This window comes from Sciurus vulgaris (genome assembly GCF_902686455.1).
Source record: "Sciurus vulgaris genome assembly, chromosome: 14".
Taxonomy (NCBI): domain Eukaryota; kingdom Metazoa; phylum Chordata; class Mammalia; order Rodentia; family Sciuridae; genus Sciurus; species Sciurus vulgaris.
Genome location: NC_136475.1, coordinates 23985071 through 24004044, shown reverse-complemented (window position 1 = coordinate 24004044; position 18974 = coordinate 23985071).

Sequence of the window (18974 nt, the reverse complement as noted above, 5' to 3'; positions counted from 1 at the left end):
TGGGAATAGTGGTTGCCAAAGGCTGAAAAAGGTAACAGGGATGGATGGATGGAGAGAGGATAGTTAGTGGGTACAAGGTCCAGTTGAAGAGATAGAATAACTTTTAATATTCTATAGCACAGAAGGGAACTCTGGTTGACAACAATTAATTGTGGATTTCAAAATAGCTAGTATAGAACAATTTTGTGTGTGTTTGTATGGTGCTGGGAACTGAACCCAGGGCCTTGCATATGCTAGGCAAATGCTCTGACCTCTATCCTCAATCCTGTATGGGAGATTTTGAACACACTCATATATTTTTTACATAGTTGAGTTTGAATTACATACAGAAATGCCAATTATCTTTATTAACTGAATATCTTGTCATCGATGTTTTCCTGTAACATTACAGTTTTTCAACTTTTCGAAAGTGCAATATCATTCCATTAAGTATTAATGTATCAATGTTTCCTTTAGATTTCCTCCTGACTAAACATTTCCTTTTGGTTACATATATCTGAACGATCATAATTACTATAAGGATGCTATTTTTGTGTATATTTTTATATGAATGTCTGACTATTTTGTAGAAAAGATTCCTAAGAATTATTTACTAGATCAAAATATGTGGTTCTTTTACGACACATTTTTGCAAGTTGCATTCCAGCGTGATTATACCAATTTGCCTTAATCTCAGTTTGTCAACTTGATCTTCATCAGCCCTGAAATCCCTATTGTAAAGAAAAACTCTTACTTCAATAATTTTATCAACCAAAAAATGCTACGTTGTCTTACATTGCACTTCTGTGATTGCCAATGAAGCCAAGCCTTTTATATTTCCTTAGTGGTAAATCATCCTCTATCTGATGATCTTTTATGGAATTTTGAAGGCCATGAGAAGGTAAATCCAGGGACTGCCTCCTGGATTTGACTGAGGGCTCCAGGTGTAGCATTTTGGAATCCCCTGATTGGTTTATGCCGAAGTCATCCGGAGGAAGCACCACTTCCTTATCAGAGACTAAGTTAAGTGTGTTGGGCATATGAATGGAGACCGAGAACAACTCTGTAGTTGACTTTGTCTCGAAGACTCCTCTCTGCCATTCTGACACTTCCTTTTCTCTCTGATGGTTTTCCCAGTCTGCCTGAATTCCCCCTAATTTCCTTTGGCATGGGCATTTCTCTTAGTATTATGAATTGAGTTGTGACCCCCTCAAAACTCATGTTTTACAGATCTACTACCAGACCCCCAGAATGTGGTCTAATTTGGAAAAGGGTTGTTGCAGATGTAATTCGCTAAAATGAGGTTGTACCGAGGTATGGTGGATCCCATTTTGAAATGATGGATATTCTTTTTTTTTTTTTTTTTTTTTTTTTTTTTTTAATTTTTTTTTTTTATTGTAAACAAATGGGATACATGTTGTTTCTCTGTTTGTACATGGCGTAAAGGCATACCATTTGTGTAATCAAATTTACATAGAGCAATGTTGTTTGATTCATTCTGTTATTTTTTTCCCTTCCCCCCACCCCTCCCACCCCTCTTTACCCTCTATACAGTAGTTCCTTCCTCTATACTTGCCCCCCTCCCTAACCCTAACTCTAACCCTTCCCTCCCCCCCATTATGTGTCAACCTCCACTTATTAGCGATATCATTCGTCCTTTGGCTTTTTGAGATTGGCTTATCTCACTTAGCATGATATTCTCCAATTTCATCCATTTGCCTGCAAATGTCATAATTTTATCATTCTTTATGGCTGAGTAATATTCCATAGTATATATATACCACAGTTTCTTTATCCACTCATCAATTGAAGGGCATCTAGGTTGGTTCCACAGTCTGGCTATTGTGAATTGAGCAGCTATGAACATTGATGTGGCTGTATTTCTGTAGTATGCAGATTTTAAGTCCTTTGGGTATAGGCCAAGGAGTGGGATAGCTGGGTCAAATGGTGGTTCCATTCCAAGTTTTCTAAGGAATCTCCACACTGCTTTCCATAGCGGCTGCACTAATTTGCAGCCCCACCAGCAGTGTATGAGTGTACCTTTCTCCCCACATCCTCGCCAACACCTGTTGTTGCTCGTATTCTTGATAATCGCCATTCTAATTGGGGTGAGATGGAACCTTAGGGTGGTTTTGATTTGCATTTCTCTTATTACTAGAGATGTTGAACATTTTTCCATATGTTTGTTGATTGCTTGTAGATCTTCTTCTGTGAAGTGTCTATTCATTTCCTTAGCCCATTTGTTGACTGGACTGTTTGAATTCTTGGAGTAGAGTTTTTTGAGTTCTTTATAGATTCTGGAGATTAGTGCTCTATCTGAAGTATGATTGGCAAAGATATTCTCCCACTCTGTAGGCTCTTTCTTCGCATTGCTGATAGTTGCCTTTGCTGAGAGAAAGCTTTTTAGTTTGAATCTATCCCAGTGGTTGATTCTAGCTTTTATTTCTTGTGCTATGGGAGTCCTGTTAAGGAAGTCTGGTCCTAGACCAACAAGATGAAGATTTGGACCTACTTTTTCTTCTATAATCTGCAGGGTCTCTGGTCTGATTCCGAGGTCCTTAATCCATTTTGAGTTTAGTTTCGTGCATGGTGAGAGATATGGGTTTAGTTTCATTCTGTTGCATATGGATTTCCAATTCTCCCAGCACCATTTGTTGAAGAGGCTATCTTTTCTCCATTGCATATTTTTGGCCCCTTTGTCTAGTATGAGAAAATTGTATTTATTTGGGTTTGTGTCCGTGTCCTCTATTCTGTACCATTGATCTACCTTTCTATTTTGGTACCAATACCATGCCGTTTTTGTTACTATTGCTTTGTAGTAGAGTTGAAGATCTGGTATTGCAATACCCCCTGTTTCACTCTTCCTGCTAAGGATTGCTTTAGCTATTCTGGGTTTCTTATTCTTCCAGATGAATTTCATAATTGCCTGCTCTATTTCTGTAAGGCACGTCATTGGGATTTTAATTGGAATTGCATTGAATTTGTATAGCACTTTAGGTAGTATGGCCATTTTGACAATATTAATTCTTCCTATCCAAGAACATGGAAGATCTTTCCATCTTCTAAGGTGTTCTTTAATTTCTTTCTTTAGTGTTGTATAGTTCTCATTGTAGAGGTCTTTCACCTCTTTTGTGAGATTGATTCCCAAGTATTTTATTTTTTTCGAGGCTATTGTGAATGGGGTAGTTTTCCTAATTTCTCTTTCTGAAGATTCATCACTTATGTATAAAAATGTGTTGGATTTATGGGCATTGATCTTGTAACCTGCTACTTTACTGAAATCACTTATGAGTTCTAAGAGTTTTCTGGTGGAATTTCCAGGTTCCTCTAAATATATAATCATGTCATCAGCGAACAGGGATAGTTTGAGTTCTTCTTTTCCAATTCGTATCCCTTTAATTTCTTTGGTTTGTCTAATTGCTCTGGCCAGAGTCTCAAGAACGATGTTGAATAGAAGTGGTGAAAGAGGGCATCCCTGCCTTGTTCCAGTTTTTAGGGGGAATGCTTTCAGCTTTTCACCATTTAGAATGATATTAGCCATGGGCTTAGCATAAATGGCCTTTACAATATTAAGGAATGTTCCCACTATCCCTATTTGTTCTAGTGTTTTGAGCATGAAGGGGTGCTGTATTTTATCAAATGCTTTTTCTGCGTCTATTGAAATAATCATGTGATTCTTGACTTTAAGTCTATTAATATGGTGAATTACGTTTATTGATTTCCTGATGTTGAACCAACCTTGCATCCCTGGGATGAAACCCACTTGATCATGGTGCACTATCTTTTTAATATGTTTTTGTATGCGATTTGCTAAAATTTTGTTGAGAATTTTTGCGTCGATGTTCATTAAGGATATTGGTCTGAAATTTTCTTTCCTTGATGAGTCTCTGTCTGGTTTAGGTATCAGTGTGATATTGGCTTCATAGAATGAGTTTGGGAGGGTTCCCTCCTCTTCTATTTTATGGAATACTTTGAGAAGTATTGGAATGAGCTCTTCCTTAAAGGTTTTGTAGAACTCGGCTGAGAACCCATCTGGTCCCGGACTTTTCTTTGTTGGTAGGCTTTTGATGACTTCTTCTATTTCAGTACTTGAAATTGGTCTATTTAAATTGTTTATGTCCTCCTCATTCAGTTTAGGCAATTCATATGTCTCTAGAAACCTGTTGATGTCTTCGAAATTTTCTATTTTGTTGGAGTATAGATTTTCAAAATAGCTTCTAATTATGTTTTGTATTTCCATCCTGTCTGTAGTGATATTTCCTTGTTCATTCCGAATTTTAGTGATTTGGGTTTTCTCTCGTCTTCTCTTTGTTAGTGTGGCTAAAGGTTTATCAATTTTGTTTATTTTTTCGAAGAACCAACTATTTATTTTGTCAATTTTTTGTATTGTTTCTTTTGTTTCAATTTCATTGATTTCAGCTCTGAGTTTAACAATTTCCTGTCTTCTACTACTTTTGGTGCTGTTCTGTTCTTCTTTTTCTAAGGCTTTGAGCTGTAGTGTTAGGTTGTTTATTTGTTGAGTTTTACTTCTTTTATTAAATGCGCTCCATGAAATAAATTTCCCTCTAAGTACTGCTTTCATAGTGTCCCAGAGGTTTTGATATGATGTTTCTTTGTTCTCATTTACCTCTAAGAATTTTTTAATTTCCTTCTTAATATCTTCTGTTATCCATTCATCATATAATAGCATATTGTTTAACCTCCAGATGTTGGAATAGTTTCTGTGTTTTACTCTTTCATTTATTTCTAACTTCAATCCATTATGATCTGATAGAATACATGCTAGTGTCTCTATCTTCTTGTATTTGCTAACATTAGCTTTGTGGCATAATATATGGTCTATTTTAGAGAAGGATCCATGTGCTGCTGAGAAGAAAGTGTATTCACTCTTGGTTGGATGGAATATTCTATAAATGTCCGTTAAGTCTAAATTATTGATTGTGTTGTTGAGATCTGTGGTTTCTTTGCTCAATTTTTGTCTGGAAGATCTGTCCAGTGGTGAGAGCGGCGTGTTAAAATCACCTAGTATTATTGTGTTGTGGTCTATTTGGTTTCTGAAATTGAGAAGGATTTGTTTGACATACATAGATGAGCCACTGTTTGGGGCATAGATGTTTATGATTGTTATATCTTGCTGATTTATGCTTCCCTTAAGCAGTATGAAATAACCTTCTTTATCCCTTCTGACTAACTTTGGCTTGAAGTCCACATTATCGGAAATGAGGATGGATACTCCAGCTTTTTTGCTGAGTCCATGTGCATGGTATGTTTTTCCCCATCCTTTCACCTTTAATCTATGGGTATCTTTTTCTATGAGGTGAGTCTCTTGCAGGCAACATATTGTTGGATCTTTCTTTTTAATCCAGTCTGCCAGTCTATGTCTTTTGATTGATGAATTCAGGCCATTAACGTTCAGGGTTATTATAGAGAAATGATTTGGTTTCCCGTCATTTGGTTCATTTTTAAAATTTTGTTTATTTATTTGTTTGACACAACTTGTTTCCTCCTTTATTTGACAATTCCTTTAGGATAATTCCTCCCTTTGCTGATTTGCTTCTTTGTTTTTCATCTCTTCCTCATGGAATATTTTGTTGAGAATGTTCTGTAATGCTGGCTTTCTTTTTGTAAATTCTTTTAGCTTTTGTTTATCATGGAAGGATTTTATTTCATCGTCAAATTTGAAGGTAAGTTTTGCTGGGTATAAGATTCTTGGTTGGCATCCATTTTCTTTCAGGGCTTGAAAAATGTTGTTCCAGGACCTTCTAGCTTTTAGGGTCTGGATTGAAAAATCTGCTGATATGCGTATTGGTTTCCCCCTGAATGTAATTTGGTTCTTTTCTCTCACAGCCTTTAAAATTCTGTCTTTATTTTGTATGTTAGGTATTTTCATTATAATGTGCCTTGGTGTGGGTCTGTTGTAATTTTGTGTATTTGGAGTCCTGTAAGCCTCTTGAACTTGATTTTCCATTTCATTCTTCAGATTTGGGAAATTTTCTGATATTATTTCATTGAATAGGTTGTTCATTCCTTTGGCTTGTTTCTCTAGGCCTTCCTCAATCCCAATAATTCTTAAATTTGGCCTTTTCATGATATCCCATAGTTCTTGTAGATTCTGTTCATGATTTCTTACCATCTTCTCTGTTTGTTCAGCTTTGTTTTCAAGGTTAAATATTTTGTCTTCAATGTCTGAGGTTCTGTCTTCCAGGTGTTCTATCCTATTGGATATGCTTTCTATGGAGTTCTTAATTTGGTTTATTGTTTCCTTCATGTCAAGGATTTCTGTTTGGTTTTTTTTCAATATCTCTAACTCTTTATTGAAATGATCTTTTGCTTCCTGTATTTGCTCTTTTAACTGTCGATTGGTGCGATCAATCAATGCTTGCATTTGCTCTTTCATCTCATCATTCAATGCTTGCATTTGCTCTTTCATCTCCTCGTTTGCTTCTCTGATCATTTTAATTATGTACATTCTGAACTCCTTTTCTGTCATTTCTTCTGCCATGCTGTCATTGGGTTTTATTGATGTAACATCTAGATTTGTTTGCAGCATTTTCTTTCCTTGTTTTCTCATGTTGTTCAGATATCAGTGGACCGCTGAGATATTGCAGATTTCCTCTGTTGATTTACAATGACCCTGAAGATTTCTATATATATCCCCTCTTAGCCTTCAGTAGGCTGAAGTCTTGGAGGAGGTTGATAATGCGGTGCTCCACAAGGAAGCTTCCTCTCTAGGAGTGGTGGCCTTCAGGTGGGGTATATTCCCTGCTAGTGGGCAGAGGTGCCTCCACTTGTTGACCAATGGTCATCCAAAGGGGACCTAGGCTGTGGGCTGAGGCAAGGCCTGTTTGGGCCTGAGCCTCTGGTTTTACTGTCCTTGTGGGAAACCTCACCCAGCAGGGAAGACTCACCCGGTGGGGAGGTCTCGCTGGTCAGTTTCCTCCTAGAGGTTCCCCTCAATTTACATCTACTGCCTGGGCTGGGCTGCCTTCCTCTGCAAAGTTTCCAGGGGCCCGGCCCTACCTCCTGGGCCTGGGAGCCTCACCCTTCGCAGATGAATCTCCTTAGGCTGCCCCTCCTCAGAGAATTTGCCCATAGGCCTGGAACCTTCGCTCCGCCCTAAGCCTGTCTCTGTGCGGCTCTTCCACCCAGAAGCCTCCTAGATCCTGGGACCCTGTTCTGCACCTAATCGCCTGGCTGCGTGGCCCCTCCTCTGAGCAGCCACCTGTGGCCCCGAACAATCGCTCTGAGTCCCAGAGACCCGCCACAGGCCTCTTCCTCCAGACAGCTGCCCAGTATGCCGGTGCGGTCACTAGGAGTCCAAGAAACTCACTTCGTGCCTCCTCCTCCCACCAACCACCCGTAGCCCGGGGCAATCAATCACTCCGAGTCGAAGTGACCCTGCCCGTTCCTCCTCCTTCTCCAGATAACCCCCCGGGTGTTCAGGCGCAGTCCCTCTGAGTGGCTCTGAATCCACGTGACCCGCTGCACGGGTCCTCTGGGCCACCGCCCGGAGCTCTGGTGTGGTCCTTCAAGACCAAGCGTCCCACCACGCTTCTCCTCCAGGCAGCCCCCCTGTGTTCAGGAGCTGTCACTTTAAGACCAAATAACTCACCACTCGCCTTCTCCTCTGAGCAGCCGCCTGGAGCGCTAATGCAGTCACTGCGAGTCCAAAGGACCCGCCGCGCTCCTTCTCCTCCTTCTCCTACTCCTCCGGGCAGGCCCCGGGGTTCAGAAGTGGTCAGGGTCCAAACAGCTCGCCACGCAGCCCCTTCTCTGGCAACCGCCTGTAGTTCCCGTATAGTCACCCGAATCCAAGCGGCTGCTCCTCTTCCTCCTCGTCCTCAGGGCAGGCCCCGGGGTTCAGAAGCGTCGTTCTGATTCCAAACAGCTCGCCGCGCGGCTTCTCCTCTGGCAACCGCCTGCAGCTCTGGCGCAGTCTCTCCGAATCCAAGTGGCCACGCTCCTCTCCTCCTCCTCAGGGCAGGCCCTGGTGTCCTGAGTCCACACAGTTCTCCCCGCCTCTCCTCCCCCGGGCAGCCGCCGGAGCCCCAGTGGCTGCTCCGAGTCCCAGCGCTGTGCCGACCGGCCTCCTCTATGGCGCTCCAGCGGGGGGAGGGGCGTCTCGCCGGCAGTTCTACTTCACAAAGTTTCCTGCGTTCCGGGACCCCCGTCCCATCCGGGATGCCCCCCCAGGGGGTGAGAGTCACCCGGCTACTTTGAGTTGGTCCCAAGCGTCTCAATATCTCCTCTCTTGAATCCTGAGTTCTGGAGCAACACGTAATGCAGCCACCCTCTAGGCCGCCATCTTGAAAACCTCCGATGGATATTCTTAAAGAACACTGCGTGAAGAGCCAGATGCATACAGAGGGAAGAAAAAGTAAGACACAGGAAAAATACTGACCATAAACCAAGGTATACCCGAGGCCACCAGGAGCCACGGAGACGGCAGGGAGCAGATTCTCCGTTGAGCCCTCAGAAGGAATCAATCCTGCTTGATTTCTGGCTTCTAGCCCAGATCTGTGAGATTACAAGTTGCCACGAAGTCTCCAGTTTTAGAAGATATACACTCATCCTCTTTGTTTTTTTACTAGTTTTTCAGATTTTTTTCTTTACATTTAGCTCTTACATTGAGCACTTAATTTGAGCGTATAGTGAAATATAAAGTCTCTGGTATTCTATCTAGTTTTTTCTCATTTCTATTCTCTTTCAAAATAGATTTTTTTTTATATGTATTCTTCCACATGAACTTTGGAAACATTTATTGCAAGCATGTTAAATAAGAGAAAAAAAAATCCTTCTGGGGGATTTATTGGATATGTCTTAAGATAAGTCAGTTTGCCAAAAACTAATATGATCACAACCTTTAATCTTGCCACTTGAGAACACTATGTCATTAATTATTCAATCACTAGTTTATATGTTTCAGGAACTGTTTGAAGTCTTCTCTAAATAGGTCTGTTGTATGTCTTCCTAGAATTATTTTTAAGTATTTTATGGCTTTTGATTGTATGCATGTAAATTTTTAATGATCTTTTGTAACTAGCATAAAGAAAAGGTATTTATTTACATATGGTTATATCATCATCAATCATTTTTACTAAAATTATTAATTTCAATCTTGGAGCTTTGGCACATTATTTTTGAATGTCCACCATGGTGATAAATCTCCCAGAAATTTTGGCTCTGAGAGCTGGAAGAATCTAAAGGTCATCCTACCTTCTCATTTTATAGCTGCTCTACCAGGGAACCTGAGACCATGCCCTAAACATTGTGAACAGAAGGTCCTGGAAAGTCCCTACCCCATTTTCTTTAAATGTTAGACTGACATGATTTCACATTTGTGAGTAATGGTAGTGACAAAATAACAGCAACAATTTATCAAGGTCCTGGTCCCCAGTAAGGTACTTTACAGGGACTATCTCATTTTATTCTTTTACTAATCATTTGAAATATAGTGGGTCAAGATCATTGGCAAGTTTGTCTGACTGAAAGGTCTGTCCTCTGTCACTCTGTCTGGAAGTCTCTCTGTCCAGGCCTTTACTAAAGGACTTGAGTTGTGCATTGACTTTTCTCTGTAAAATCTCTTCTTTGGCCTCTAGTTTCCTCTAACATTCTCCTCGATTGCCTTGATTCTTGGCTTATTATTAATGATTGACAGAGTTGATCCAGGCTTTTATTGCAGAGAACAGACTTCTCATCACGACTTTTACACAAAAAGTGCAAACATAATTTAAAAGGTTTCATCAGCTGAGTCTGAATCCTATCACAAAAAAGATTGAATTATTAAGAATATCTTGAGCCTCAACTATCTGTCCCAGGAGAAGACCTTTTAAAAAGATCAAGATGATTTTATCCAGAAGGAGTTTACATCCAGAATCAAAGAACCCTTGGCATGGATGACTCTTGGATATCATCTGGTCCAACCTACTGTTTGAAGCTATGATGAATGGCCAGCTTTCTGAACCAGCTCTCTCACTGGTAGAAAATACCTTTCTGAAGTCTGCCTCCTGATGTCCACCCATCTTTACCCAAGTGCCTTTTTTTTTGTAGTCACACAGGATAAGTTCAATTTTTTGGTGGAGGGTGGGAATCTAACTCTGGGGCACTGGACCGCTGAGCCACATCCCTAGCCCTATTTTGTATTTTATTTAGAGACAGACTCTCACTGAATTACTTAACACCTTGCTTTTACTGAGGCTGGCTTTGAACTTGCGATTCTCCTGACTCCACCTCCCAAGCCGCTGGGATTACAAGCATGTGCCACCGTGCTCGGCTAAATTTCTTTAAATATATAAAGACAACGACCATGAAATACATTCACCTTACTCTGCAAAATCCATTCTCTGGCCCCAGTTTCCTCATACATTTGTTCTACGAGCCCATTCTCTTGACTGAACCCCATCCTTTAAAGGTGGTTTTCTGTATCAATAACCCTCTTAAAGCACAGTACTGAACAAAGTGGTTAGGAGATGATACCAACAGTACATGAAACGGTATACCGTAACATTTGATCTCAATATCATGCTTCTTTCAATGTAGTCTGATTTCATTAGTTTTCTTTTAGTAATTGCACTGTGCAGTTAATGATCTCAATTCCTATTTCTATCCCGATCTCAATTTTTCTACTCTACCAATCTTTTCTATCTTAGTAAACAGTCTCAAGATTAATATAATTGCTCCAGCCAACACCTGCATACAATTCTTGACTCCTTACCCTTAAGTAATTCATGTCATGCCCTATCTGCTCTTCCTCCAAATGTATCATCACTTCTACCACCACCTCCCCAGCCCAAGCTACTTAATCTCTCTTCTGGGATGATGGAATAGCCTCTGAACTTGTCTCAGAACTTTATCTCTGGGACCCTATTAATGTATTCTCCATGTAGCAGACAGAGCAATCTTCTTAAACTATAAATCAGACTGTAACTCTTCCTCACTCAAAACTCTCTGGGACCTTCCAGTTCACACTAAGACAAAAATCTAATCTTCATTTCTGTGACCTGCAATGTCTTTTATGATCTGGCCCCTCCCTCCCTACCCACTTCTTCTTTCCTCTGCTTCAGCCACCTGTCCTTTCTGTTTCTTTGTGTTTTAAAGAAATGAATTTCTATTAAATTTATTTACAACATATAGCATGACATTATGGGATGTATGGATAGTAAGACTGCCCTGGAAGTAAATCAACCTATTCATCATCTTTCTTTCTGTTTCTTGAACACACCAACCCCTGTCCTTACCTTAGGCTCTTGCACATACCAATTCCTATGCTTACGGAATGTTCCACTGCTATGGAATATTTTCCTTTCTATCCTTGCTTGGCTGTTACCTCAATTCATTTATGTTCAAATGTCACCTAGTCAGAAAGCCCATAGTTGGTTACTCTATCTGAAATACAGCCCCCTTGCTGGGTCACTTTTTATTTCCTTACTCTGACTTTTTTTTTTCCTGATACCTATCACCAGCTGCCACTATATGTTTATTTTTTCATTTGTTTAATTTCTGTCTAGAAATTTCAGCTTCATCAGAGTGGAAAATTCATGTGTCTTTTCTGCATGGAGATGCCTACAACAATTCCAGACATAAACTAAGTACTTTTTGACACTAGTAAGTTTCTAACAAAATCATTTGTTAATGAATGAATTATTGAATGATGGACTCTACCACAGAGTTTGTAGTCATATAAACTCTTTAGTCTTCTTTTTTTCTGTTTCCTCTTTGTTTTGAGGTTTTCATAAGAGTTCAACAATTTCATCTTGATTGCACTGTTTCTTCTAAACTACAGGATTTTTTCATTCCCTCTTGCTTGCTAGTCTTATTTTTCTCCCTTGGTTTAGGCTCTACTTGTCTTACCTAAGCTTGTCCATACTCTTCTTTGTAGTCTCTCTGACAGATAGGATGAACTCTGGAATATTCTACTACACTCTGACACACTTTAGTGGATAACATCTGATCACCTCCTCAGGCCCTGTCTTCCTTTCCACTCTTGTTTTAAAATAACAAACCAAGAAATAGATAACTTTCCTCCTAAGCGTCTCCTTTCAGTCTTACCTCTTTCTGGGTCTACTTCCTTTGAGAAAACATGCTTCATACATGCAAAACAGTAAGAGAAGAGTAAAAGTTGTTTTATAATTATATGATGCACACATAGACTCTAAAGCTTACAGAAAACAGAATGACCACAGAGAATGTACAGAATAAGAAAACATTTTTTATAGGACACTTCCCAAGCTATAAACAGGCTGATACATATCAAAGAATCAAATAATGGGTTTTAAGGAAGAGTGTAATGTTTTAGATAGCTTTTTAAAATTTAGCAGGACTGGGTAACGGCAATTTCATCAGCCTACATACCTTAACTGTTGCATGAGTTTTATCATCAGCCAAAAAGATGTCAAGGTCTATGTGACATCAAGGGTAAAGTGGCAGAGTGCTCGACATTTTCAGGTCAGCAGATGGTCTTGCATGTACTCTTGGAGGATGAGTTCAATACCATCGTAGTGGCAAACATAAGTTGAGGTCATGAGGTCATGATGTGCTGGTCTTCTACCTCAGGGACTCAGAAATGGTTTTCTCAAAATACCTTCACAGTTAACTGGTAGACACACAGTTAACTGGTAGACACACAGTTAACTGTGCTCAACCATGTGTGTGTGAGCTTGTGAATGCTTGCATGCTATGAGCATGTCTGTCTATACTGTGAGGCAAGGGGCTTGCCTTTTGTTTATCACTGAATTCATTTTTTTCTTCCTTGTTTTATTTACCAGAGAAGTCCTTCTGGTCTTCAAAGGCCTTGTAAATTTCATTATAATAGCTCTAAACAGAAAAGGACAAAGAGAAATAAGATTTTGCAATTGATTGAAGTGTTTGAATGAGATGACCCTTTAGATTTAGTGATATGTTCACTCAAAGCACAGGAAGGAACTTAGGAAGATTATCTGGAGTGTGAAAGGAGTCTACTGGATACCTTTAAGGGTTTTTTGTTTTTTTGGTTTTTTTCACAGTGGTAGTCTAACCTGTTGGTAAAGTTGGCTGATAGGTGGTAAACATTACAGAGCATGAAAGTTAGACCACATGGCTAAGTTTTGCTTTTTCAACAACTGTGCAGTGGGGCTGACCAAACTCTCATTTCCTGTTTCCATTATGGTTGTTAGTCCCAATTCCTCCCACATCTGCACCTGGACATATCTTACTTTGCAGCCTGTCTGCCCATGTGGGCTCTGTAGTGACCTCATTCTTGAGACGAGTCCTGCAAGCTGTGCTCAAGATGGACAGCTCCTGACAAATGAGTGCATGTGCCCAGAGTGCACAGCCTGGGCTTGCTCCAGCCAGCTCTTGCTCCTTGTACTGTGGTGGAGCTGTGCAAAAGTTTTTCAACATATGCTCATCTGGATATTTTCAGCACTTACGCACAGCTCTGTTTGAAATACTTAACCTGCTATGAGGATGTCTGGGCTTCCTGAAGTTATTCCTGTGATTTATAAAAGAGAAGGAATCTGATCATACCCATCTCAATAGAATTATCAAAAGACCGAATAGTGATCCATTCATTTGAAATCTTTCTGTTTTGTGGCTTAATATGTAGAGAACTTGCTCCTTAGCTTTTGCAACTAGCCAATCAATCTGTTGATGTGTGTTTATCCAGCATGGTATGTACTAGGCACAAAGGTAAACACAGCAAAGTAAGAGTCTTAGAAAACCTCCCTTTAAGTGTACGGTCTACTTGAGAGACACTATTGGCTCATGTGGAGTGGCATTATGTACTATTAATAGCAAAAGGTTTGATAGCTTACTATATGCCAAAGTTTAGTGTCATTTTTTAAATGTATCATTACATTTAAAAACTTACACTTATACCCTTTAACAATCCTACTAGGTAGGTGATGTTATTCTCCCTATTACTCAGATAAGGAAACTGAATTTTGGACTGGAGACTTCTTTCAGGAGAGCCAGGATTCACACCGATTATCCTGATTATCCTTGAGTTTACAGCTGGATGGGGCTGCAGAGTTCAGTGTCTTACCCACGATGATCCATCACCATCTGGTGCACAAAGCCAATGCTGTTGGATCAAAGAAGAAAAGGCCTGTGAGAGTCAGAATCATTAGCAACTTCTTCCAGTTATGACCTGGAAGTGGGATTTGGGCCTTTATTTGAGTTACCTGGAGCCACTCCATATTGGCTCAGGGTTAAATATCTCAATCTGTTCCCTCTAAGCCAGAATCATAATATGAGCACAAATGCATCTGTAAAGATATTAAGGCTTTGGTTTTTGTCATTCTTGTTTTTAATTCTGATTCTTGCCACCAAATCTACTTTAGATTTTTGCGGATAATTACCTTGCTTCAGTTTACAAGTTAATCCCACCGACGACATGCAGAGTGCATGTCACTTCACATTCTTTGTTTTCTTTGTGATTTCTTTGTAATTATTTATTACAGTATAGTGATTATAAGCAAGGACATTAGAATCCTACTCTCTATATTTGAATCCTGGTTCTTCCACTTATTGTAGTGAGTATACCTTCCCAGGGCCTCAGATTTCCTGTCTGTACCTACTTCATTGGATTGTTGTGACGATTGTAATGATATAAAAAGTTTTAGTACACAATAAGTACTAAATGTGTGCTGACACTACTGTTAAGTAGTAGTTGACATTTTCATTGGTGGAGATGAATGGGCGTATCTATTCTTTTCCCAGGGACTAAGAGCATAATAAGTCTTCTGTAATTTAAAAAAAAGTCTGTCCCTATAGCCCTACACAGAGCATGTGACAGGGAGAGAGCACACAGGATACACCCTACATATTTGTTGAATAAGAGATCTAAAGATTGTATTTACAATATGATTTGGGGATTTGATATCAAAGGTGATCGTTATAGCAGAAGGGCTAAGGATTCTTCCTATTCCAAATATATAGGTTGTCAGAACTTCAACAGAGTTATAGCAGTCTCTAGGATTAGTCTTGGCAAGCTTACCCACAAGCAGAGAGGCCAGAAATTCACAACACCCAAGTGAGGAAGCCTAGACAGAATTTTTTTTTTTTTTTAAATAGAAATAGGATTCTTTTTTTTTAAATTTATTTTTATTGTAAACAAATACATGTTGTTTACATGTTGATACATGTTGTTTCTGTTTGTACATGGAGTAACAGCATACCATTTGCATAGGGTAATGATGTTTGATTCATTCTGTTATTTTTTCCCTTCCCCCCACGCCTCCCACCCCTCTTTTCCCTCTATACAGTCCCTCCTTCCTCCATTCTTGCCCCCTTCCACCCCCCATTTTGTGCCATCATCCGCTTATCAGAGAGATCATTCGTCCTTTGGTTTTTCGAGATTGGCTTATCTCACTCAGCATGATATTCTCCAATTTCATCCATTTGCCTGCAAATGCCATAATTTTATTATTCTTTATAGCTGAGTAATATTCCATTGTAGATATATACCACAGTTTCTTTATCCATTCAACAACTGAAGGGCATCTAGGTTGGTTCCACAGTCTGGCTATTGTGAATTGAGCAGCTATGAACATTGATGTGGCTGTATCTCTGTAGTATGCTGATTTTAAGTGCTTTGGGTATAGGCTGAGGAGTGGGATAGCTGGGTCAAATGGTGACAGAATTCTAGACAGAATTTTTATCCCTAACTGGGATCCTAAGACTTCTAAGACCCCAAGGCACCTCCAATTAGTTAATTGGATGACTTGTAAAATAAAATTTCAAAACACGTTCAAAGAATAATTCATGCCAATTCTCCTTAACTTAGACGTGAACGTTGGTCCCCCAGCATTTCTCAGGGATACGGAGGTTAATGGAAGTCAAGCAGAGCTGCCACACTTCCCAATTGCAGGGGCCATAATTCTCATCATCATCATGGTCTGTAAGAATGGTGCCCCATGTATAATATTGCTCTGGCTCTGAAAAATCAGCCAATGAAATGTGGATCATTACAGATGAGAAGAGTTGGAAGTTGTTGGTATGGACGGTTCTTAGATCTTTTGTATTGGTGATAATAAGGCAGCAGATGTAGCCACCCTGTGACTTAGATATAGTTCTCATTCTTTAAAAAATAAAATAATAGCAAAATAAAATAAACACAAATGAGCTTTTATTCAGCAAACATTTACTTCAACCATGATTCAGAAGCCAACCCAAGAAACCATGGGTGGCCTCATGTAGTTTACATTATCATGAAGATGCAAGAACAGTTCACAAACAATGGGTTGCTTCAGTAAAAATAATTAATTTGAATTAAGTGATGCAAACAACTAGTTGGGCAGTCAGTTAATTTTCTTAACAATGCCTTTGTGTGTCATGTGCGTAGAACTTTTATCATGCTAGGGACCTATTTTTTTTATTAGCTATTTGTCTTCATTTTTCTCTGAGGATGAGGGTAAATATTATTCTGTCTTAATGTGATGAGACAGTCAACAAAATTATTTGAGGTCTTGAATGCAGAAAGTTGCTATGGAAAATTTGAAATTGCCAAATGATGCCATCAATTCCAGCAACTGTCTGCATACATGCTCAAAATCCTAAACTTTATACAATTTTTTATCTTGAGTGATGGAGTCAGATGAAGATCAGAGACAGTGGTAATCTTATAAGTCGTTGGTATTCCTCATCCCGGGCTGAATCTGCCTACGGCAACCAGTAAATTTGTAACCTTTTCTTTGTGTATATTTTCATAAACGGTGGGCATTCTGCTTTTTCCTGAAATTAACTACCGACCTACTCATCTCAGAATTATTTCAAAAGAGATGCCGTTTTCTTGGCTTTGTTGACCTGGAAATTTAAAAAAGAAAAAAAGGAACGTTTGAATTCATGTGAACATTTTGAGCGTTCAACCTCAAATATGTCTTGGTGGATTAAGATTTCAGGAAAAAAGACATGCCCAAGGTGACAATGTGTAGACCAAGGTATTTTTTTTTTTCAGCCCCAAAGCCATCTGAGCTGTCAGGGACATTAAAACTCATTAAGCAAATTCCTTTACAGAACACTTGCAGATCATTACTCAGTCACAGTCTCGCATTTCACAGTTCTTAGAAAAATCTTCTCATTGATGTTGGGGTGTTGAGAGCCCGAGGTCTTTAATTGAAAGGAAAACATTGGTTTTATACCTTGTCCTTTCTAGAGGGTGTAGTTCTTGCTTTTCTGTTTGTGTGTTGTCTTTTTTTTTTTTTTTTTTTTTTTGCTTCTGTTGTTTGGAAATGACAATAATGAGAAAGTGTAAGGGGTGAAATGCATTCACCTGTGACTTTATTAAGCCACCCACCAGTTGTTTATAACATAACACATCATCCTGTCCTCCTTGGGAAGTCTTTAATATGTGAAAAGGAAGTGGCTCCCTGGGAGATCAACAGGCAGAATTGGGTGAAATGCTACACTGACTTTGAATGGCGTAAGAGTTTTATTTTGTAAACTGTTGATATTATTATTATTATTATTATTATTATTATTATTTTCTTAAAGATTACCCTTAGGGAATTTAAATAATTAGGCATCACATCTCTGGTATATTTAATCAATCACATCTTGGCGCTGGGTGGCTGGGAGGGCTGCATTCAGCTGCTGAGAAGGCAGACTGGACTGAACCACCCTTCACCTGTTGTGGGACTTGTTCTGAGAATAACCAGAAGGATCCTGCAGCCAGCTGCATCCTGGAGCAATCTGGTCATACTACTGGCCTTACTCTATGTTAGTTACGAGTGTAGCCTAACGTCTTTTACAGGTAAATGGGACCCTTAAAGGAATTAGAGCAAACAAATGAGACTTCAGATGTCTCCCTTCGGGAGAAATGTGGGGATTGTGTAATTCTCAGTTACAGGAAGAACAGGGAAGAATGATGAAATTGGTGTAGGCTGGTGAAATTGCCTGTGGGTCAGACTAGTTCTTGACATTTCAGTGAGCTGATGTATTAGAACCAATGTGGTGTGTGTATGATGTCTGTGTGGGTGGTGTGTGTCTGTGTGTGTGCTGTGTGTATCTGTGTGTGTGTGTGTGTGTGTGTGTGTGTGTGTGTGTATGTGTACGTGTATTTTAAGGAATTGGTTCATGTGACAATAAAGCTGGAGACCAAAATCTTTCAGATGGTTTGGCAAACTAGAGATTAGGAAGAAAATGATGTTGTGGTTCAAATCCAAAGGCTGCTACTGGTAGAATTCCTTCTTCCTCAGGGGAGGTCAGCCTTTGTTCTATTAGGGTTTTAAATGAGGCCCACCCACATTAGAGAGGGCAATCTGCTTTATTTAAAGTCCAGTATTGATCTTATCTCAAAAAGACCCTCACAGAAACATCCAGAAAAATGTTTGACCCAATATCTGGGCACCATGACCCAACGAAGTTGAGACATAAAATTAACCATCATAGTGAGTTACTTACCAGTTAGATTAAATAATATACATATGCATCATGTCAAATTCCAGAGTAAAAGAGAGGTCAAGGAAGGAATACATGAATATCTAGGTCAGAATCTTTAAGATAGCATATAAAAACTTAGTCAATATTAAAAAGAATAATAATGATAAAAGTTTAATAAAAAATACAGCTAACATTTCTGTGGTACTCTGTGTTAGGCATGTTTGCATTCTCACAAAACTGTGAAGTAACCAATAGTCTGGAATCAATAAACTAGGTTCAAATCCCAGCTCTACAGCTGGGAGACAGCTATTGCTATTACAGGGGATAGAAAACAGAGAGCGGGTGGGCCAAGATGGCGGTGTAAAAGCATGAGAACTAACCGAACACTAGACATGGTATATTTCCTGGGCATTCTGCATGATAATATCCAGCATACCCATTGTAGATAAGGAACATATCCTTCTATGGAAGTTTTAGAAACCCCAATGTTGACTGAAAAATATGGCATTTCAGTCTTCTTTGGCAAAACCAATGATCAATTTTACCAAGGGAGAATATGAAAGGTAGCCTGCCACTTATCATGTGTCTTCTTCATACCATTGCATTTGATTATCTTTACTGAGTATGTATTAAATAAA